Source organism: Aquarana catesbeiana, linkage group LG03 (assembly GCF_042186555.1).
Source record: "Aquarana catesbeiana isolate 2022-GZ linkage group LG03, ASM4218655v1, whole genome shotgun sequence".
Taxonomy (NCBI): domain Eukaryota; kingdom Metazoa; phylum Chordata; class Amphibia; order Anura; family Ranidae; genus Aquarana; species Aquarana catesbeiana.
The window spans coordinates 616,868,033-616,892,718 of NC_133326.1; the positions used below are offsets into that span (position 1 = coordinate 616,868,033).

At 44.4% G+C, this 24,686-nt stretch overlaps 1 protein-coding gene across 3 annotated transcripts in view; it reads left to right on the forward strand.

Annotated features, from left to right (window-relative positions):
- The first annotated feature begins 10,125 nt into the window (after positions 1-10,125).
- The window catches only part of SLC39A14 (solute carrier family 39 member 14), a 76,155-nt gene continuing 61,594 nt past the window's right edge, over positions 10,126-24,686 (forward strand). Inside the window, exons 1-2 of one of the 3 annotated variants that reach the window (XM_073622275.1) lie at positions 10,126-10,267; positions 24,324-24,547. The gene's annotated coding sequence lies outside the window, so the exon portion shown is untranslated. Of the gene's footprint in view, positions 10,268-24,001; positions 24,117-24,323; positions 24,548-24,686 lie in introns of those variants that run through there. The other 2 variants (XM_073622276.1, XM_073622274.1) reach the window with 2 other exon arrangements.

Sequence of the window (24,686 nt, forward strand, 5' to 3'; positions counted from 1 at the left end):
CTGTGGAAGGAACCCAGCAGGCCCACCCACTACTGGCTGCCTGCAGAAAACTACAGAAGGGGGACAGAGACAACGCCACTCAAATTGCACAAGGAGCGAGAGAAGTGATGACTGGTCTTAACTACTTGCCTACCGGGAACTTTTACTCCCTTCCTGCCCAGGCCAATTTTCCGCTTTCATCGCTGTCGCACTTTGAATGACAATTGCGCGGTCATGCAACACTTTTACCCATACAAAATTTTTATCATTTTTTTCACACAAATAGTTCTTTCTCTTGGTGGTATATAATCACCACTGTGTTTTTTTATTGTTTGCTAAACAAATGAAAAAAAAAAAAAAATTCATAGTTTGTTATAACATTTTGCAAACCAGTCATTTTTCTCCTTCACTGATGTGCGCTGATGACACGGCACTGATGGGCACTAATAGGTGGCACTGAAGGGCTCTGATAGGCACTAATAGGTGGCACTGATGTTCACTAATAGGCACTGGTAGGTGGAACTGACAGGCAGTACTGATAGGTGACATTGATGAGGAGGCACTGATTGGCAGCGCTGGTGGGCACTTATTGGCAGCACTGGTGAGCACTTATTGGCACTGTTGGGCGTGCACTGATAATCAGGACTCTGATAATCAGTGCCTTGATTATCAGTGTAGATGCCCCTTTAACACAAGACAGTTATCGGCTCCTGTCCTCTCCTCACGCTGTCAGCACGAGGAAAGAAAGCTGATAACCGGCTTGTGTGTACATTATGATCAGCTGTCATTGGATACAGCTGATCACATGGTAAAAGGCTGCTGTGATCGGTCCCTTACCCAAATCTGTGATCAGCTGAGTCCGAAGGACAGCGCAATCATGGGAGGACGTCCATGTACATCCTCCCGGCAACATAAGCCCACGCTGTAGCCTTCCTTTGGCTATAGCGCGGACGGCAAGAGGTTAATGCAGGAAGCTCCTACATAAAGGCAAATTTCATACTGGATTACTGCACAAATCTATGCATTAAGGTAAAAAAAACTTCTGCATGCAACCCCAGCCCCCCTCACCCTTATACTTACCTGAGCCCGAGCCATTAGATCCTGCTGCTGTCAGTCACAGCCATTGAAGAGGGCTGGGGTGGGCTGATCATGCTCTGTGTGTCTATGGACACATAGAGCTGGCTCGGGAGTGAGCACACATGAGTGTTCCCATAGAAAGCAGCTTATGGGGGCACTTGGCAGGGGGGAGGAGCGCTGCACAGAGCAGGTAAGTATGACATGTTTATTTTATTTTTTTTAAATGCCCTTCAAATCACTTTAAGGCGCTCATCAGACATACATGCCCTAAGTATTAAAGATGAACCTTTTATATTGATTTTGTATTTTATGGGGTTTTTTTAAAGGTGTTTATTTTAGATTTTTCTGCAAGTAACTACATACACCAGTAGGAATCATAATAACAGCGACAAAATAATGACAGCGAAAAGACACAGAAATGAAACAGAAAATATCACAAATCACACACAGCACAGAGAGAACACTCAAACAGGATGGATAAAAATCAATGATTTGAAAAAAAATCAGATTTATTTGATTTTTTTTTTCAAATGTATTTTAATAAAATGCTTTTGGAGTAAAAATCTATCTCAAGATAATTTTATATTTAAGATACATTATGGAGCTTAGTTTTGTGTCATGAGGCTGTATATTCTGCAATATTTACATGTTTGGTAAACTCAGTCAATGAATCCAAGCTCTGCAAGCTGAGATAACATGCACTGCATTGATGCATTCACACAATTTCACAGTACCCATGAGATAAAACAAAGTTCAGGAATATTCCTTTATCCCATTGTTTTGCAAATCTATGTACACTACAAACTGTATGATTGAATCGGTTCTGATATTGCTGTTTTACTAACCTGACAGCTTAGTATCCTAAATAGGAAACCTTAATTTTGTTTGCCAATATTAAAGATTCTAACTACCAGCAAGAATGAGTCCTTACATTTAAAGAGCACCTGTCATTTCAGATCCATCATGGTAGCGCCTGTTAGCGGGCATCCACTCACCTGCTGCCGCCACGTCCCTCACCCAGCGGGTAAGAGGATGAGCCACTGCGAAACAGAGATGAAAGTTGCTCTTTAAAAATTATGATTTAAATCAACTTGATTTAAATCAAATCCACCTTGCACTTAAACTAACGCCGCTCTCCTCCTTCCCTTGCTCATGCAATGGGAAAGTTGCCCATAAAGAGACTTGGATCCCCTACACTAAAGAGTAACAAGAAAAGTTACATGAGGGAAGTAGACATCTGTGATACAGTAATATCCCCCCAAAAGAAATCTGAGAAATCAAGCCATGGCTGCCAGATTTTAAAGAACTTCTTAGGACAGGCCTGCCTTTTATAGATCAACCTAAAGGAGAAGTTCAGCCAAAGCTTGTTTAGATGGACTTCTCCTAAGGGTCACAGGAGTGCAATTCGTTTTGCATTCCTGTGACCCTTTTTCAGCAGAGAGCGTCTGAAGTCCGCTCTCTGCTGACGTCACACAGATCAGTCCAGGCACCGCGTCATCCCAACTCTGGGAGTCTGGATCAGCCAGGTGCCTGGACTGATGGCCGTCCCAGGCTCTCAGCGAGCCGCTGAGATGGCCTCTCCCCGCCCCTCCACAGCTCAGCGCCCCAGTGAGCATGGAGGAGCAGAGCAGGAGAGTTGCTGATTGACAGTCAGCAGCTCTCTGCTCGGGGAGCTGAGAGAACCGAGCCATTGGCAATGTTTGATGGCTCGGTTTGATGCTGAATACACCTAGGTAAGTAGGAATATGAGAGAAAAAAATTCCCATACTTCTCTTTTAAATTTGAGTATATCCGCATTTACTATACGGTAGAACTGCTGTACTGTCGGAGAAGCAGCACTTTTCCAGTTTAACAATTTTGTGATGTCCAGAGTAGACAATAACATTTCCAGGGGGATGCCAAGAGTCGCTGTGTCAGGCAGTGTATCTGGCTGTAGGAGGGAAGGGAGAACTGTCTGTTCACTTTCCATATCTGGAAGGAGAGACAGGACAGAGGAATACTTGGAGAGGCCCGGACACAGGACGGCTGGACAGGGCAGATGTACACACGTGTTGGAGCTTGTTGATGGAGTGCAGGCTGAGGTTTTCATTATATGCTGGGGACTTCGCTGCTAATTCAAATTGTTTGGGTCACTGAGCTGTGTGGAGATTGGAGTGTGAGAGTGTTGGCTCCTCCAAGCTATACAGATTAGGTGCTGTTGATCTCTATAAAATGAAATCATTGTGGTCTGGTAAGAGGCCTCATTGTTTTACAAGCACCTTGAGCACTTTTTATATTGGAGCACCGAGCACTCTGTTTTGCACGTGGATGGAGTTCATAAGATTATTGATTTTTGACTATGAGTGATTTATGAATTTTTTTAGTCATTTATTTATATAATAATATATTTTCACATTTTGGAGATGTTATTAAAGAATTGTATTTTTCATTTATTTACTCATTTTGCCTTATTTGCAGTGTTTTGATGAGCTTTTTCCGGGAGCTCTAGGATCAAAGCCCAAAACTGCGTCTGACAGCATGGCAAAGTAACAAGTATTTAACTGGTTCCCACCTGGTCTATGGGCGAATGACGCCGGGGCTGACCTCTCGCCTGGCTCACGTCATATGACATCCTCCCAGATCGCAGGGCCACACAGCGGTGCGACTTGTCACCGGCTGTGTCCACCGGACATCGCCAATGACTGATCAATGTACCGGCCCACTGCCGGTACCATGTGACCACTGAAACCAATCAGCAGGTCACATAACAGTTGTAAACAATGGATGGCTTCCTTTCAAGCCATCCATTGTGTACAATTGTGTTGCTGGCTGTGATTGGTCACAGTGATCATATGGTACAGACTGGGCCAATAACGGCCCATCAGCTGATCACAACAAAACAAACTGAATCAGTTTCATTCATTGCTATATGCAAACATAAGGTGGGGAAAAAAAATGATCACTTCCCCCGAGTCATACAATGTTACTATGGTAACATTATATTGCTCTGGTCAAAGTGTGTTAAAAAGAAAAAAAATATAATAAGATTGAAAAACAATTATTAATGTATTATTTTTTCTTATTGTCACCAGTCAGCGTCCCTGATCCCTGCCCCACTTGTTATATGATGACACTGTAGTACACTGGTGACAGTATGTTAAAAAAAAAAAATTCTTTATTTTCCAAAAAGTTATGACAAAAAATGACAACTTCAAAAAACTCGCCATGCCTCTTACTAAATACCTTGGACTGTCTACATTCCAAAAAGGGGTCATTCAGGGGATATCTGTACTGTCCTGACATTTTTGGGCCTCAAGAAATGAGATCGGCCATCAGTACATCAGGATTGATCTATTTTCAGATATATACCATAGTTTGTGGACTGCATAACTTTCACACAATCGAAATAATATACACTGATTTGGGTTATTTTCACCAAAGACTATACAGAATACATTTTGGCCAAAATTCATGAAGATTATTTATTTACAAAAGTTTATAACAAAGACAAATGTGTATTTTTTTTTTTTTTTTAATCAGTCTTTTTTGTTTATTTAGCAAAGAATAATAAACCCAGTGGTGATTAAATACCACCAACAAAAGTTCTATTTGTGTGAACAAAATGAAAAAAATTTAGCTTGGATACAGTGTTGCGCAATTGTCATCGACAGCGCTGAAAGCTGAAAATTGGCCTGGGCAGGAAAAGGGTAAAATTGCCCCGTATTGAAGTGGTTAAAGAAAAATGTATTAGCTATGCCATGTTGGTCCTTCAACTGATCAAAAGTGACACAATGATTATTCTGAAATATGCTGGATAAATGGGTAACCCTAAAGTAACCTTCTCAGGAGGTGTCCAGGTGGTCCCAGAGCTCAGGAAATGTGTGGTTATGCCATAACAGAGCCTTGGACGACATCCCGGAGGTGTCAGGTGATAACATTTTCCCACCCACATGCCAGGCAAGTAAGCATACATCTGCCGGTGAGTACCTGGAGCAGCAGGAAGCAATAGATCTATATAACACATACTGTAACGAGTGACCAGAATCATAAGAGGCAGGCAACAGGCTAGTGGAAGGATTGAGGGAGGTGGAATGAAGCTAGTCCTAAACAAAAGTAAGCTGCGATGCTACAAAATATTTAAGAGGATTGGGGCAGGCTTTACCCCCTTCCAATTTAGAAGCCTGGAGGGAGGAGGCCTTGACTATATGCGGATGAGCCCCTTTGTATTTTATGTTTACTTGTATTAAAAATTGGACCAAAAAAAATACTATAGTTCTTAATACTGTAAACTTAAAAAAAAAAATTAAAATATAATTAATAACCAAAATCCATTATACTTTCTTTTTAAAGTGGGAGTAAACTCCCATCTCTGACTTGTACCTATAGGTACTGTAAATTCTTCCTAAACATGCACCGTTTACGAGATATTTACTGTATATGCAGGTAATGACGTCACTGGCACATGCGCTCTGAAGGAACGGTCGCCCGGGCTGAAGGGTTCCTTCAGAGCCCTGTGCCGTAAACGGCAGCTCCCCCTTGCATGCGTCATAACATTATCGTGGCTCCAGCCAGTCACACAGCCCAAGTCAGCAGACCCAGAAAGGAAGATGGGTGAAGATGGAAGCGGCCTCTAAAAGACCCCAAATCCCTCCTTTGCACTTAAAAGTATTCAGATTGCCAAAAATGGCGAATCTGAATACTGTAGTTTTTTTTTAAATCGGCGCCATTGGCAGCCAAGTAAACCGGAAGTGATGTTGTGACATCACTTCGGGATTTTACATCGGAGATGCAATCGGAGCTGAATCCGGCTTCGTACGGGTCTCAGCCTAGCCGGCAAACGTGCCAGCTGGTGGCTCGGGTCTCCCGGTGGGACGGGAGGCCTGGGAAGAGATGGGCGGAAGGTGGCAGGAGGGGGGACGTCCCCTCCTGCTCCTTTAGGATAACAGTCGAGCAGCTTTTAGCTGCATCGCTGGTTATCACTAAAGAGCCAAACGCCTGCTCTAAAAAAACGGTACCAGGGTGAAGCCTGCAGCTGCAGGCATCACCCCGGTATAACCCCTCCACGCCATGAACGCAAATTTGCGTATAGTCGCCGTGAAGGGGTCAATATACAACATAAAAATTGTACTGCTTAAAAGAGAAGTATGTTTTTCTTTTTTCTTTTAGTTTCATACTTACCTATGTGGATGCAGCATCAGACCTATGCTGTATCTGTCCCTCGCCGTCTCTGCACTGAGAACCGAGCCACTGAATATCGCCAATGGCTCAGTTCTCACAGATCCCTGAGAGGAGAGCTACTGACTGTGGAGGGGCGGGGAACGGCTGTCTCTGCGGCTCGCTGAGACTGGCATCAGTCAAGGCAGCTGGCAGATCCAGACTTGGAAGTCAGGATGACGCGCTGCCTCAACTGATGGCAGTGGCGTCAGCAGAGAGACAGGAGTGCTAAACGAATTGCACTCCTGTGACCCAGAGGAGAAGCCCAGCCTAAAAAGCTCAGGCTGGACTTCCCATTTTAACATTCAACACTGATTTAATTTCAGGACTTTATAAATATGTAGAAAATGTTCACTGATATGTTGCAATTACTTGTGTAGTTCACCATAAGGAAAAACCCATGACAAAAACATATAAACAGGCTTATTTTTCTGTGGGGGTTAATTTATTATTTGAGGCAGAGTCTCAGATCTGCCCACAACGAACCCTGACTTTTACGGGAGGTAGCATCCCATGTGTGTAAATCTTTTCTCTTTGTCAGGGAAAAAAAGAATTGTTTCAGGTATCACTGCTTGTATTTACAGCAGAATACGGAGCCATTCTAACAGTTTAAACAACACTTGGAGCTTGCTGCTAAATCCCACCACCCAATGATGGCTGCATTATTGACCAATAGGAATATGCCAGAGGCAGGAAGGTGTGGGCCAGCTTCACATGGCTGCTGTTAGAAATCATGGGGCCCCGCACAGCCTGCCTGACAAGGCCCCTCACTAAATTATTAAATTATATTTTCACTAAAATGCCACGGACACAATGATATGCTTTTCAGCCATGGCAGAAATTATATCCCCATTTAACAAGACCAATTCAGGTGGCAATGCGCTAGTGTGGGGTTAAAGCAGCCAGTGAGGAGGCAATATGCCTCACCGCCTGTCAAATGCTCTCTGAGGAGAGATCCAACTGCTCTTCAGAGAGCAAAGCACATTTGGATTAGTCCATATGTTTTTTTTTTTTTTTATATATAAAAATATTTTTTAGAATTTTAAATTTACATTTTTAGCATGTATTTTTTAACTGCCCTTTTTGTTAAACAGACCCCTGATGTCTCACATTTGAGACAGAGATTCCCTAGTCCCCTTCTCTGCAGCCTCAGCGCAATGGACAGTGAATACATAGGAAGCCCTTTAAAGGGTTCTTGTTCATTCACAAACTGATGCATAGTAAACACCATTTACTATGCTTCAGTGAATAATGGACACAGGCCCAATCATTACAGATTGCTCACTGTGTTTATTCAGGCTCTCCATCCTGAAACAACCCCCCTGTGTGCCCAGTCGGCAGAGTTGCAGGGGAAGGGGGGCCCACGGGGACATGGACAGCAGCTGGAAGGGGGCACAGATTTTGATTCCCCTGCAGTGAGAAAAATGAAGGGAAGCCGGCAGAGCTGCAGGGGGAGCCAAATGAGTCAATAAGGCAGCAAATCTAGCCCTCCTGCTTGGCAGTTGCCAGGCCCCCCTTTTGAACTGATGGGGTCCAGGCCCAGTACAAGAGGGCTGGCTGTACTGCCTTATCAGCAGTCGTGCAGCTTCATAGCTAATAGTGAGGGAGCTTGAATGAAGCATGATATTAAGGCAATGATCAATTATTAAACATATATTTATTTAATCCCCCTGCAGTTGTACATATCCAAGTGTGTGACAGTAAGTGCATGCATGGATTAACAAACACAAATTTTATGTAGCAAAACATGATTGTAGCATAAATGACATGGCACATAACATAGCATGGTGTGGAAAAATATGCTCCATGACAGAATTCCTTGTAAAACTATATATTATGTTGGATCTAAAATGTATCACATTAAAAGTATGGTAAACCATCTGTAGGACATGGTGCATTCATGTAAGCCCAACGCGTTTCGTGGGACAGTGCCGACTCTTCGGGGGCTGATTAAACATCATTCTATAAAAATACAAATACATATATGTAGCCAAATCTAGTAAGTATGCCTAAAAATTGGGAAATGTAGTAATTACAGAGGACCAAACTGATGACGCTTGAGATACCTTAACCCTATAGAAAATTTATGGAGGGAGCTGAAACTTCAAGTTGCCAAGAGACAGCCAAGAAACCATAAGGATTTAGAGAAGATCTGTAAAGAAGAGTGGACCAAAATCCCTCCTGACATGTGTGCAAACCTGGTCACTAACTACAAGAGATGTCTTACCTCTGTACTTGCCAACAAGGGTTTCTCCACCATGTACTAAGTCATATTTTGCTTGAGGATCAAATACTTATTTCACTCACTGAACTGCAACTTAATTTATAGCATTTGTATCATGTGTTTTTTTCTGGATTTTTGGTTGATATTCTGTCTCCATCATTTAAAATACACCTATAATAAAAATAATAGACCCTTCATTTCTTTGTAAGTGGGCAAACTTACAAAATCTGCAGGGGGTCAAATGCTTATTTCCCCCACTGTAGTTTTACAAGGAATTCTGTCATGGAGGATATTCTTCCACACCATGCTATGTTATGTGCCATGTAATTTATGCTACAATCATGTTTTGCTACATAAAATTTGTGTTTGTTAATCCATGCATGCACTTACTGTCACACACTTGGATATTTACAACTGCAGGAGGATTAAATAAATATATGTTTAACCGCCTCACGCAGATATACTGCAGCAGAAGGGCATGTACAGGCAGATTAACGTACCTGTACGCTGCCCTTTAAGACGTGACCTGCGGCCGCGCCCGCCAGGAGATTCGCGGGTCCCGCGGACCCGATGTCCCCGGGGATACCCGCGATCGTCTCACGGTGAGGAAGAACGGGGAGGTGCTAATGTTAACAAGAATCTCCCCGTTCTGCCTAGTGACACTCTCACTGATCTCTCTCCCTGTGATCGGGAGCGGCAATCAGTGTAGTGTCACACACAGCCCCTCCCCCCACAGTTAGAAACACTCCCTAGGACACACTTAACACCTACAGCGCCACCTAGTGGTTAACCCCTTCACTGCCAGTGACATTTTTACAGTAATCAATGCAATTTTTTAGCATTGATCGCTGTATTAATGCCAATGGTCCCAAAAATGTGTCAAAATTGTCCGACATGTCCGCCATAATGTCACAGTCACGATAAAAATTGATGATCGGCGCCATTACTAGTAAAAAAAAAAAAAATTATCAATAAAAATGTCATAAAACTATCCCCTATTTTGTAGACGCTATAACTTTTGCGCAAACCAATCAATAAACGCTTATTGCGATTTTTTTTTTTTTTTACCAAAAATATGTAGAATAATACGTATAGGCCTAAACTGAGGGGAAAAAAATGTTTTTTTAAATATTTTTTGGGGATATTTATTATAGCAAAAAGTAAAAAAAAATGCTTTTTTTTCAAAATTGTCGCTATTTTTTTGTTTATAGCGCAAAAAATAAAAACCGCAGAGGTGGTCAAATACCACCAAAAGAAAGCTCTATTTGTGGGAAAAAAAGTACATCAATTTTGTTTGGGAGCCACGTCGCATGACCACGCAATTGTCAGTGCTCTGGTCAGGAAGGGGGTAAATTCTTCCGGGGCTGAAGTGGTTAATAATTGAACATTGCTTTAATATCATGCCTCATTCAAATTCCCAATCTTTTTCCATTTCATATTAATAGGGATGGAGGCCCGTGTGTATAATTGTACATATGAGTCTCATATAAAGTCCAAAACGGATGACTGAAGGCAACTTTCCAGCTGATCCACAAATTATAGTGTGGGCAGGGATGTTTGGTTTATTGCAAAATCTTGCTAGCTGTCAAAACATCCGCTGTAGATACCACTCTGCTCTAAAACGGTTCACTCCAAAACCAGCTTGATTGTAGAGTCTTTACACATTTTGGGCTGAATCGGTATCCACAGCTGATGTTTTGACAAGATTTTGCAACAAAGTTTTTACTTTATTGATGTTAATGGAGCCTGTCATCTCATGAAGTGTTCGTGGACAGACTGGTGACTCACTCGTAGGTAGGCGTTCAGAGTACTGCAGGGAGGATGTGCACTTGGGAGCAATGTTTTCCTAGACTTTCTACTATCTGGGGATATTTGATGACTGATTATTTGGGCCATATCTCTTTGATAGTAATGTAACGGGAAACTTACCTCTGTATGTTACAATCTTTTCTCTCTCTCTCAGTGAACTCCTAGGTCTCCAGACCTAACAACGCTCAACTTTTTTCGGGGGTCATCTAAATTCAGTAGTCTATCAGAACTGGCCTAGAACAATTGTTACACTAAACATCAGTTCTGCTACAAGAAGAAATGTTCACTGTTCTTGCATTTACACAAGTATCACAAAGTCCAAGGCTGTAAATGCAAACATTTACTGTAATAAAAAAGAAACTTTTAGATACATTTTTGTCTATGGATCTAGACCAGTGTTTCTCAACCTTTTTTTAAGTCAAGGCACCCTTTAAAATTATGGACGGTCTTGAGGTGCTCCATTCTAAAATGTAAAAACTACTTTAATAGTTTTACATAATGCAGAAACATCCACACCTAGGACGCACAACGTTAGAGGTGATTTATTCTTCCAAAGCAAATACACTTTTGCAAACTGGTGCTGACTTAGTATTCCAATGTTTCTCTTCTCCCTTAGATTTTCTCCATCACTCAGCTAATGAGACCCCAAAGCTGATGGAGAGGGGGCAAGGGAGGGTCAAACAAGGATGATATGCAGGCAACTGACATCCTCCTTATCAACTGATGATGTCATTGGTCTTTAGGAGGTTGACAGCTAGAAGGTTTTAATAGTGTACATTGAAAACCTGTGGCTTTGTGTAACTAAAAGGCAGGTTTCATCCACTCACGGGCTTGTATACAATTTTTTGGGCAATTTTTAGGCATTTTGCCAGGGCACCCCTGAAGAAACCTCAAGGCACCCTGATTGAAAAAGGCAGATCTAGACTTTTAAAACATATTGTATACTTAACAGTTTTTCTCCTTTTGCTTTCTCTCTTCAAGCTGCAAACAGGACAGATAACAGATTTCACTCGATCATTGTCCTCTGCTTCCTTTCAAGACATATGTTTTGCTAGCTATGTAATTATCCACATAGCTTGCATTGCATCATATCCCACATCATATAATTACATTGTACCCAAACCATATCATACATAGTGATGAGCTCTTGTCAAAAAGTTAATTTAAATTCTGTATAGGGAATAGCTTGCATATCTTTGGAATTAGGTCTGATAAGTGGAGACACATTTAGACGGTGACCCATTTCTAGTGACCCTGCTAATAATGCAGGAATTTGATAGCAGCTCTATAAATAGACTATTCAGATTTTGGCACTGAACTTTATTCAAAGCCAACAGCCTCAATAGCAGGATACGAGATTTCACAATGCAGTGAACATGACTGTTTTTCTCTGACCTCACTTGCTGCATGCTTGTTTCAGTCCCATTACTATTATAAAGTATTTAAGCCATTAGATCAGCATAACGGCCAACAGTAATTACTTAATTTTCTCAATACAGGTTTCCTTTTGGGCCAAATCACACCTATGCATTGTAATGTTAATACATGTACACAGGTTGACCATTGTTCTAAATGGGGCTAGTTTACATGTGCCTTATCAGTTTTTTTGTTTTTTTATGGCTTAGTGTGTTATGTAGAGCCTATTGATGATAATGGAACTGCAGAAAAATGCATTGCATTGCTAACACATGTGTGAATCCTGCCTTAAAATGATATTAAAATAAAAAAGAGGTTATACTTACATGCTCTGTGTGATATTACACAGAGCAGTCCCTTACCTCTGTTTCAATTAAGAGCACTAAGTGTCATTTCTGTCTTTTGCTCTGTTCCTCTGCTGTCAGCATAAATAACTTCTGACAATTTCTTTCTGACACCAAGAGAAAAGGTGACAGGGGAAGGGACCTCTAGCAGATTGACAACCTCACTGTTCCTGTGTGTGTGGGGGGGTGCCCTTCCCTCCAATCAGCTCTCAGAGCTCTCCTCACTGAGCTCTGCTGAGTGTAATGTCAGTTCTCCGTCCCCTTTTTTGTAACTCTCAGAAATGCATATAAATTCAGCACTTTGCATGGCTGTAGAGAAGAGAAGACTGCAGATAGACAGGTACAACTTATGTAGGAGGATTTGTTTAATATTTGTGTATCACCTGAGGATAGTCACTTCACTGGGTATATGCAAGGGTTTACAACCACTTTAAATTGCCTTAGGAATAGATTAAAATTGCTGCCACAAGTAGAACTATGATCCCACTGAAGGTGGGTGGATACGCTATACAGAGTTGAGGTGATGGTCTACAGTGGCAGGGCTGAAAAGAGAGAAAAGCAACTACCCAGACATCATGGTGTTGATGGCCAGTAACACATTCCATGAAAAAATCAGCTGCCTGCTCATTGTTGCATAATTTATATATTTGACAGGCTCAGAGAGGCATGCTATCATGAGGCAGAGGCAGTTGAAGGCTGGATAGGGACATCCAAAGGGCCATATGTGGCCCTGGAGCCGCAATTTCCCCAGGTCTGTGCTAGTGCAGAATACAGACAACCTCCTCCTCTCCTACACAACATAGATGGGAAGTGTCCTGTAGGCTGGGTTCACAATGATGCAAATTGGATGTGGATTTCCCTGCATTCAATTCGCATGACAGAAGAGTGTGACTGGCTCTCAATGGAGCAGGTTCACACAACTCCAGGGCGTCGGCGGAGCAGATTGCACAGAGGCCCTGTGCGTCTTTGGCTCCGTTTCAGGTCCAACTTCAGCCAAAAATTCGAGCCTGATTCAACTGAAATGGAGAACAGGGACTCACTGGACCCCTGCTGTAAGCAGCTCCGCACAACAGTGTGAAACCAGCCTTAGTCTACTGAGAGGACAGAGAACAGTTCTAACTGATAACAGTCAGCAGAGGAAGTCATAAGATCACTAGATTTTTGGCTGGATCAGGAGGTATTTTTTTTACACTTATTGAACAGATATAACACAACACCTTCAATAGCATATTTAGTGGAGCAAATGAAAGTTCATTGTTAAGGTACACATACTGTACCCTACCTGGGTATAGCTAAATTCCATCTCTCTAAAAATTGTCCCTGTATCACAAAACAAAAAAATATGTACTAGGCCATGTATTCCAGTGTTGTCTTCCTTGCAGCTGATGTTCCTTTGTGCCGCCACACTGCCATATTAAAACTTCTGTTTCTTCCTGATTTTCACATGCATGCATGCCGCAAGGTCCAGCACAAGTGCAGACATGGCACAGGTGTGCCAGCATTGAAATCATATGATAGTCTGCCTCTGCCTGAAACACTGCTTCTGGAAAGGGTGTGACGATGACATCCCATTGGGTGACTGAGCACTACACTGTCCTTGCCTGGCAAGAAATCTGGGAGTGGGGGGGCCACATGACTATACTGTTTTATGCGCACAGGTGCTTTTGGGCACCCAATGTAAATAATGGTTATGTTTTTGAACCTGGGAGAGACCACTGCAGTATACAGCCACTCATTGTAGTGAATGGCTGTATGCAGATATACACCATGTTTGTGCAAGCTTATGCGCAGGCACACATCCCTGGGCCCACAAAAGCTGCATTCAGGGATTTACACTTACACAAGCATGGCATACACATATAGCCATTTATTACTATGGGTAGCTGTGTGCTGCAGTAATCTCTCCTGAGTGCAATTAAGCCCTAGAAGATAAAAAGTTACATTACTCCTCCTAAGATTTACAAACTATCTGCCATAATGTAGGTGAGAGGGAGCAGAGAAGAGAGATTTTTATTTTTCAACTGAAAACAAGGAAATTTGTGCTTACAAAGAACACATTACCTTGAAGTGGATGTAAACCCTTACATTTACCCAGTGACGCTTGCACTGCCTCAGATGATATACAGGGCTGAAACAAATCTCCCTACATAAGTTTTACATGTATATCTGCTGTCTTCATCTTTATATATTCTTTAGAAAGTTAACTTTGTGTTAGAGATTTTCTCTTCCTGTTCAGCACTGGAAGTGAAGTCTGGGCATACAGCCAAGACAGCTGATTGGAGGAAAGGCACACACCCCCTCTCCATATAGGCAGAGACTTGCAAAGCTGTTCAGTGAATAGATCAGCTTTCTGCTAATCTATTTATAGCAACCTCCCTGACACAAAATTGGGGCTGGTTTTATCACAGTTGACAGAGAACTTGTCAGAAGTTATCATGCTGATAACAGAAGAACTGAGCAGAAGAAAGCCATGGGACTTTGAAGCTTTGAAGAGAGATAAGAAAATACTGCAGATATATGTGCCCAGCTCAAATTTCATAAATCGGGTTTACATCCACTTTAACTTGTATCCACCTAATGCTCAATGCTAAAGCCTGCTGTTAGCCAATGTCACAGACCCGCTCCAGACTCTGGAGGAATCCCAGCAATAATGTTGGGATCCACCTAGATACCTATCATCTGGCTCAGTCTCTCAGTGTGCCATTGAGAGCCTGAGCCAGTCGCTTTTGCGCACTCCAGTGACCACTGGGGCAGATAGTGGTAACTGACTGACAGTCAGCGCTCTGTGCTCAGAGTGGACTTGAGAACTCAGAGGTCATGTGATTGCTCAGTTCCTAGGCTCATTGCTGGTGGGGGACAGCTTGCACTGTTAGATCACAGGCATGCATGTGTTTGGGGATGCTCCAGAAAGACGTCCCTTAAGTCGAAAAGTGCATAGGGCGGAGTGTAGCGGTGACATCCATACACCTACTTGTCAGAAACCATGAAATTAGACCGAGACAGAAGTACAGTTAAATCACACTTGTTTAATAATAAAAGTAAAAAGAACAAACCTAGTCAAAACATAGCCAAAGTTCAGTAACTGGATAGTCAGCCAAGCCAGAAGATGGGATCAATGTAATGGAACAGCAAGCAGGATCTGGAGCCAGAAGGGATTTCAGCAAAGCAAGTCTTTAAACAGGAACGCAAGCTATAGTTTCTTGTGATGTTGACCAAGGCGAAGGCAGAGCTCCTGGACGGCTTAGGTAAGCAGGACTGAAGAGCAGGATATCATCAACAACTGAGTAACTGTGGAGAGATAGGAGCTGGCAATTAGCCGACAGCTGAGCAGCCAGCTCAGGGAAGGAAGGACTGAGCGCAGCCCTGACACTACTGGAGAAAGCGGAACGTTTTCTGTGTTATACTGCATGAGTTTTTTTGTTTGTGAGTACTGATGTTTCTTACAATAATAAATAGTGTCTATAATAGCACACTATGAAAATTTGTTTCCTCCCGAATATTATTGAGATTTGGAGACTGATACTGGCATCTTGAAAGGGGAAATGGTTTGATCCAGCCATCCATCTGGGATTTGTATAACCTTTGTAAATGTGGGGTCTATTACACTGGTAAGCAGTTTTATGTGCAGGTGGAGGAATAGTGGATTGATTATTTTGTAACTGAGATCTCACACACCTGAAGCATGTTTTTGTACACGTGGATGGACTTTGTGTTATCACTGATGAATAATGAGAACTGTGATTCATATTTATTGGATTGTACTGTGCGTTTGGTATAGTAGATCGATTGTTACACAATATCTGGGATTTTTTTAATGTATTTTACAATTTAAATAGAGCACACAACACGCTTTTGCTGATATCTGTTTATTATTTTTGTGTCCAAATAAGTGCAGCCCAGGGCCGAAACTGGTAGGGGAGGGCAGGGGGGAGCATCTGCCCCATGCGCCGCCGCTGGCAGGAGTAGTGGCAGCGGCATCACTACTGGGAGGTAGGGGGAGAGACCCAGAAGTGCGTATAGCATAGCTGTCAACAGTACTGCTCGATTGTCCCTGGATGTTTTCAGCTTGGGCTCCAGTGGCGGCTAGTAGTATATTTTTGGAGGGGGCGGCAATCCATCCACTTTGGCCAAAGCGTCAGGCGATCCTATTGGACACTGGAGCCGCTACCCGCACTCCAGGAGAGGACACCACAGCCCAGCCACACGAGCGGGTAAGTGCCAGGCCGGAGTGCTGTGCCACCCCGCTGGGAGGGTGTTGTTTGTTTCCTGCCCCTCCAAATAAGAACCCCCCAGCCACAACTGGTCTCCTATTTCCTTGGCTTCACGGCGGCGCAGCTTCCCCTTTGTCTCCTCCCTCCTCCTCGGCGACTAACAAGATCACTTCTCCTTTCGTCAATCGGGTCTCAGGAGCTGCTTCCTGGGACTGGCTGGAAGGAGAATCAGGAAGACAATTGAAGCCAATTAGAGTCTCAGGCGCCAATCACCTGCTACTAAAAAAAAAAAATACCCACTGGAATCCATGCGTCCAACACCCTGTATGTAAATTAGGGGCCAAACCCATGAATTAGGGGGGCGGCACCCTGCGCCCCGTATGGACGGCCACCACTGTCAGGCTCCATCAGGAACAGAACGTGCCTCCCTTACTGAAATGTGGAGGCTGTTACAGCCGACAACCTCTTTCCCCTTTCTCCCTCTTCACCTCCATGCTTGCAGTGAGAGCTCTGATGTGAGCTCTGTCTGTGTGTAAGCACTGTAAGGCAGGCAGCTGCAAGACTGAGGGGTTAATTTACTAAGGGCAAATCCCCTGTGCACTGAAAATGTACTTGGAAGTGCAGTCGCTACAAGTGCACTTGTAGTGAATGTGGATTTGACTTTAGTAAATGGACCCCCCAGAATCTGTATTGCAGCGGTCCCGAACCTTTTTGGCACCGGGGACCGGCTGTGTGAAAGAAAATTATGCCAAGGCCCGGGGAGGGGGGTGGGGCGGTAATGCGGTTTTCGCTGGCAATTTGTCGGGGCAATGGCTGATGTTGGAGCTTCAATCATCACGGCACCATGGTTGATATGGTGTCAGGATGATTGAAGTGCATTATTTCTATTATTACATTGTAATTTAAAATGAAATAGTTCAAATCATCATAATGCAGAATCAGTGGGAGCCCCGTGTGTCACTTGCCACCATCGCCTACCACCAGATGCAGCTTGTTACTTGTCACGTCACCTGCCACCAGATGCAGCTTGTCACTTGCCCACCAGTTGCAGCCTGTCACTTGCTCACCAGTTGCAGCTTGTCACTTGCCACCAGATGAAGCTTGTCACTTGCCACCAGATGCAGCTTATCACTTGCCACCAGATGCAGATTGTCACTTGCCATATCACCTGCCACCAGATGCAGATTGTCACTTGCCACATCGCCTACCACCAGATGCAGCTTGTCTCTTGCCACTTTGCCTGTCACCAGATGCAACTTGTCACTTGCCATGTCACCTGCCACCAGATGTGGATTGTCACTTGCTACCAAATGCAGTGACAGCAGAGAAAGAGGCTTCTCTTCCCAGCTTTTTAGCACATGATGTGCATTAGCTGTGTCCCAGAATGAGGGCGAGCAGTGAGAGATGATGTAATCTCACTGCTCGCCTGGTTCCCTCTCCTGCTCAGCTCTCTCATATGCACGCTCGGCTCTCTCACCTGCCCGCCTAACTATTCTCTCATGCTGCCCGCCCGCTGGGCTCTCTCACCTGCCCACCCACTTGGCTCTCTCACCTGCCCTCCTAACTCTTCTCTCATGTTGCCCACCCGCTCTCACCCGTGGCCCGGCTGCAGAGGGGCCACAGCCCGGTACTGTGGTTAGGGACCCCTGCTGTCTTGTATCATGAGCTGATGCAGCCAGACCCTGATTCTGTGAATGACTCACAGCCTAGAGAGCTCACAATGATTCTGTATTAGATCATGAGCTGTGTGTGAGTTAGCAAGACTGAATTGATAAGGGACTTGCTAGTTGCTAAATTCTAGATGTTTATGTTAATTATGTTTTTGTATATATCAAGGTATCTGTCTGTATGCAATGATTAATAACTGTTTTTCCCGTATTGCAGAGATTATTGAACAATTATTGTTATAAACCGTACAAACAGCAAAATAAAGTTACTTAACATTTAATATGCTGACTTTACGGAGTGTATCACAAGACTGAACTTCATGATCCTTATGCCCCATACACACGGTCGGATTTTCCTATGGAAAATGTCCGATTGGAGCGTGTTGTCGGAAATTCCGACCGTGTGTGGGCTCCATCGGACATTTTCCATCGGATTTTCCGACACACAAAGTTGGAGAGCAGGAGATAAAATTTTCCGACAACAAAATCCGTTGTCGGAAATTCTGATCGTGTGTACACAAATCCGACGGACAAAGTGCCACGCATGCTCAGAATAAATAAAGAGATGAAAGCTATTGGCCACTGCCCCGTACATATTTTACGTCACCGCGTTTAAAACGATCGGATTTTCCGACAACTTTGTGTGACCGTGTGTATGCAAGACAAGTTTGAGCCAACATCCGTCGGAAAAAATCCTAGGATTTTGTTGTCGGAATGTCCGAACAAAGTCCGACCGTGTGTACGAGGCATTAGAGTGTTACTAAACCCACAACAGTAAAATCAGTCTGTATATGCAGTAAGACCCCTTTCACACTGGGGCGCTTTGCAGGCGCTACAGCGCTAAAAATAGAGCCTGCAAAGCACCCTGAAAGAGCCGCTCCTGTCTCTCCAATGTGAAAGCCCCGAGGGCTTTCACACTGGAGCGGTGCGCTAGCAGGATGCTAAAAAAAAGTCCTGCTAGCAGCATCTTTGGAGCTGTGTATACACCGCTCCTGCCCATTGAAATCAATGGGCAGCGTGGCTATACCGCCGGTGTTGCAAGACCGTGCAATTGTGCAAAAGTGCCTGGTATTGAAGTGGTTAAAGTGATTGTAAAGTCTTGTTTTTTTTTTTTTGTTAAAAATAACAAACTTGCTATACTTACCTGCTCTGTGCAGTTGGTTTTGCGCAAAGCAGCCCAGATCCTCCACTTCTCAGGTCCCTCTTTGGCCATGCTGGCTCCTCCATCCTGATGAGTGCCCCCACAGCAAGCAGCCTACTATGGGGGCACCCAAGCCGAGTCAGAGCTCCCTGTGTCCATTCAGACACGGAGCCCCGATTCGGCCCTGCCCCCTCTCTCTCGTGTTTGGCTAACTGACTTTGACAGTAGCAGGAGCCAATTGAGCGGCTGCTGCTGTGTCTCAGCGAATCAGGAGGAAAGTCCTGGACAGCTGAGGCAGTCGTGGCAGACACGTAACAGGTCCCAGGAGGTTGAGGGTCCAATCGCAAAGTGCAGCACAACTTGCGCATGTGTAGTGGGAAGATGGCTGTGAAGTCACAGCCAGCTTCTCACATCCAAGATGGCAGCGCCAGGCACCCAAGGCCTGTAAAGAACCAGCCTGGATTAGGACAGCACAGGATCCCTATACTGGTGTTTCTTTTATTATTAAAGTTCAACAGCTACAATATTTATAGCTTATAATTTTTACATTTTTTTTTTTTTTTTTTAAACCGAAGATTCTCTGACGACCAGCAACATCGGGACATCGCGGCTCACTGAGAGGCTGAGCCGGGTGCTGGTCCAGACATGTGGGTGGATCCAGACCCCAGTGTCGCAATCTTGCCTGAGCCTGGACTGGCTCTGTGACATCAGCCAACAGCGGGCTTCAGCAAAACAAACTGCACTCCTGTGATCCATAGGAGAAGTACAGCCACAAGCTTTGGCTGTACTTCTCCTTTAAAGTTGAATTTCACTCTTTCAATCAACATTGACTATTTTTAATCCTTACGCTGCTAGCATTAGTAAATTAATACGAAGGTATGTTATGTTTACTTTAGGTCCCCTTTCACACCGGAGCATTTTTTTAGGTGCTTTTGGGCTAAAAATAGCACCTGTAAAGCGCTTGAAAAACACCTCTGCAGCCTCATTGTGAGAGCCCGGGTGCTTTCACACTGGAGCGGTGCGCTTACAGGACGTTAGAAAAAGTCCTGCAAGCAGCATCTTTCAGGCGGTGCGGGAGCGGTGTATACACTCCTCCACCGCCCCTTGCCATTGAAATCAGGGGGCACAGCTGCAGAAGCGCCACTTTTTAACCTTTATTCGGCCACTCACGGGGGTTAAAAGCACCCCGCTAGTGGCCAAAAAGCGCCACTATAACAGCGGTAAAGCGCTGCTAAAATTAGTTGCGATTTACCACTAACGCCCCCCCGCCCCAGTGTGAAAGTAGCCTTAAGCTTTTTTTCCCCTTCTATAATGTTTTTATTGAAAGTTTTATTTATTTTGTTACGTTTAACATCACAATCCTAATACAAAAAAAAGGGAACATAAACAGGAAGTGGAGGCAGGAAACGCTTGTCCAGTGCCAAAGCCCTAGGAGGCAGGAAAGGCATGTTCAGTACCAAAGCCCTAGGAGGCAGGATAGGCATGTTCAGTGCCAAAGCCCTAGGAGGCAGGAAAGGCATGTTCAGTACCAAAGCCCTAGGAGGCAGGAAAGGCATGTTCAGTACCAAAGCTCTAGGAGGCAGGAAATGTGTGTCCAGTACCAAAGCCCTAGGAGGCAGGAAAGGCATGTTCAGTACCAAAGCTCTAGGAGGCAGGAAATGTGTGTCCAGTACCAAAGCCCTAGGAGGCAGGAAAGGCATGTTCAGTACCAAAGCTCTAGGAGGCAGGAAATGTGTGTCCAGTACCAAAGCCCTAGGAGGCAGGAAGCGCATGTCCAGTACCGAAGCACGTGTCCAGTACCAAAGCCCTAGGAGGCAGGAAGCGCGTGTCCAGTACCGAAGCACGTGTCCAGTACCAAAGCCCTAGGAGGCAGGAAGCGCGTGTCCAGTACCAAAGCCCTAGGAGGCAGGAAGCGCGTGTCCAGTACCAAAGCCCTAGGAGGCAGGAAGCGCGTGTCCAGTACCTGCTCACCAGCCTGTCCGCTGTCACCTGGGACACACCAGAGAAAAATAGAAAGGGAGGGAGCGAAACAAGGAGAAGAGGGAGGCAAAAGGATAAAAGGGTCAGAACAAAACACAGGGAAGGGGGTGTCCCATCTCTAGTGGGAGACTGGGGGGGGAGAGGGAGGAATGAATGCGTCTGCCATTAAAATGCCACAAACTTTCTAAAGAGCCGTTCACAAGCCTTGGAAGGCTGCAGATATCAGGCCACAGCACCTTCTATAAAAGCCAGTAGTATCCTTCTTGAAATATTCCCAGGCTGAGCCACAACAAATTGTTTTATATTTTATTCTTACATTTCTTTAGTTACTTCCTGGTTTCCAGGCCTAGGCAAATGATGTCATACATCCCAGGACTCTTCAGGGGAAAGGTACTTTCTCAGCTAAGCACACCCTCCTGCCTGCATGTCTGAAGTAAGGGCAGATGGATTCCAGGAAGTAAATGCTACAGGAATCATCTACCCTAACTCACGATTGGCTGCAGCTATAAATGCCCCCCCCCCCCCAGTATTTCAAGCTGTGGCCATCTTGCAGCCTAGGATTGAAAAGTGATTTCTCAGCAAAATAAAGTATGGAGACATGAATGGATAGGGGGAGTTTGTTTTGAATATCAAACATGAATGAAATTGTGTTTGTGGTGCTCAGATGCAGTGAAGTTCCATTTTATGTAGGCCAAACCGAGCTGCTTCAGTGTGATAAACACTCAATGGCCACTTTATTAGGTACACCTTGCTAGTACCGGGTTGGAACCCCTTTTGCCTTCAGAACTGTCTTAATTCTTGGTGGCATAGATTCAACAAGGTGTTGGAAACATTCCTCTGAGATTTTGGTCCATATTGGCATGATATCATCACGTAGTTGCTGCAGATTTGTCAGCTGTACATCCATGATGTGAATCTCCTGTTCCACCACACCCCAAAGGTGCTCTATTGGATTGAGATCTGGTGACTGTGGAGGCCATTGGAGTACAGTGACCTCATTGTCATGTTCAAGAAACCAGTGGTGAGATGATTTGAGCTTTGTGACATGGTGCATTATCCTGCTGGAAGGAGTCATCAGAAGATGTGTACACTGTAGTCATAAAGGGATGGAGATGGTCAGCAACAATATTAGGTAGGCCGTGGTGTTTAAATAATGCTCAATTGGTACTAAGGGGCCCAAAGTGTGCCAAGAAAATATCCCCCACACCCATACCTCCTAACAGTTTGAGATGGGAATGAGAGATACCTACTAGAAAACATATGTAGGCATAGGGCACGCCCCCTGCCACGCCCCTTAAAGGGCACATAACCAAATAAAAAAAAAGGTTAAATCAATCCACAAGTGCTTTTTTTACCACTAATTTTCCTTTATATTGGCTTTTAAAATTGACAAATGCAGCAATTTAAAATTTGGATGAAAGGTTTAGCACTGGGAAACACTTTGAAAGATAAAAAGTGCATTTTATATACAACTATATAGATCAGATCAAAAGGAGGGACAAATGTGGAGGAAAGAGGGACAGAGGGATATTGCTTCAAACCAGGGACCGTCCCTCGCAATCAGGGACAGTTGGGAGATATGCCCACACCATTACACCACCAGCCTGAACCGTTGGTACAAGGCAGGATGGATCCATAATTTCATGTTGTTTACACCAAATTCTGACCCTACCATCTGAATGTCGCAGCTGAAATCGAGACTCATCAGACCAGGCAACATCTTTCCAATCTTCTATTGTCTAATTTTGGTGATCCTATACGAATTGTAGCCTCAGTTTCCTGTTCTTAGCTGACAGGAGTAGCACCCTAATGTGGTCTTCTGCTGCTGTAGCCCATCTGCTTCAAGGTTTGAGGTGTTGTGCATTCAGAGATGGTATGCTGCATACCTTGGATGTAACGAGTGGTTAATTGAGTTACTGTTGCCTTTCTATCCTCTTGAACCAGTCTGCCATTTCTCCTCTGACATCAACAGGGCATTTTCCTCCACACAACTGCCGCTCACTGGATATTTTCTCTTTTTCGGACCATTCTCTGTAAATCCTAGAGATGGTTCTGTGTGAAAATCCCAGTAGATCAACAGTTTTTGAAATACTCAGACCAGCCCGTCTGGCACCAACAACCATGCCGCATTCAAAAGCCACCTAAAGTCTTCCCCATTCTGACGCTCGGTTTAAATTTCAGCAAGTTGTCTTCGCCACATCTAGATGCCTAAATGCATTGAGTTGCTGCCATATGATTGGCTGATAATTGGATCCTGTCTAAATTGGCCCTAGTATGTATGTGTGTGAGTTAGGGACCGCAGATTGTGAGCTCCTTGAGGGTAGGTACCGATGTGAATGTACTATATATATATATATATATATATATATATATATATATAGCGCTGTGTAAATTGTCGGTGCTATATAAAATAACTGAAATAATAATTAGTAATGTGGGTTACCAAGCGATTGAAGAGGTGCACCTAATAAAGTGTTCGGTGAGTGTAATTGTAGGGATATGAATTATGGGATATTGGGGGACAATATATGTTCCTTCTGCAAATGAGAGAAGGATTAAATATCCTGTGTTCAGTAAGGTGGAGAGGAATGCTCATTCCATGGGTGAAGGGCCCCTTGAAGTAATGTATTTGATTCCTCTCTGGATCAGTGATCCTATCACACAAGGTAATGACTGGTTCCATCACTAATAATGGCGGTGAATGGTAATTATAAGGCTGAGCCCCCCCAGGGTCACCTCTTCTATAGAACTGCACTCTATCATTACACATCAAACACCCGCCCATAGGTAGAAGTCTCCTGCCAATCATAATGACAGGTGAGGGGCGGGGCTCTCCTGTCCTCACACTGAGACCTCCAGTAACAGTGAAGCGCACTCACAAATCCCCGCAGATTAACTCATTTCACGTGACCCCGGCAACTATCCTAGGTATGCATGTAAGCTGTCACGTGCTTTTCACCAACCAATCAAACAGCGAGAGCCGGAACAGAGCTTCATTCATCGCCACTCAGTACAACCATATCCTAAACACTAGAGCACCAAAGCAGCGCCACATCCGCATGACTCCTGCTACGGGTAAGCTGGCAAGGGTAACTCTAGAGCAGTGTGGTCCACGGGAAAATGGACGCTTGTAAAGGCCGGTGTTCTGTCAAAAGCTCCAACCGCGTGTACTGCGCATGGCGCTCGCAGTTGGAGCTTTTGGCAACACCGGACGCCTTGAGGACAGCGTGCACAAGGTTTTTCTTTACGTATAAACTCTATTTTTTATTTTTACCTGTTTAGGGTTACGTCCTCAACGTGCCTGATGCACACGCCTTTCTGAAGACGTCACGGAAAGGGGAGGAATTAAGTTTTCTGTGACGTCAGCGCTTAAAGAGCAAGCTCCCGAACTCCACGTTGCTGACAGAGGCCGTGATGTGCTCAGTGAGCCGGACACCGTGAGGAGCCTGAGAGCGAGAGCTGAGAGACGGAGCCTGAGCCTGGCCCGGACTACCCCGCCTGACACTGTGTGTATACCCCTCACCCTGAGCTGTCACTGTGTGTATACCCCCCCCATCCTGAGCTGTCAATGTGTGTGTATACCCCTCACCCTGAGCTGTCACTGTGTGTATACCCCTCAACCCCCCCTCACCCTGAGCTGTCACT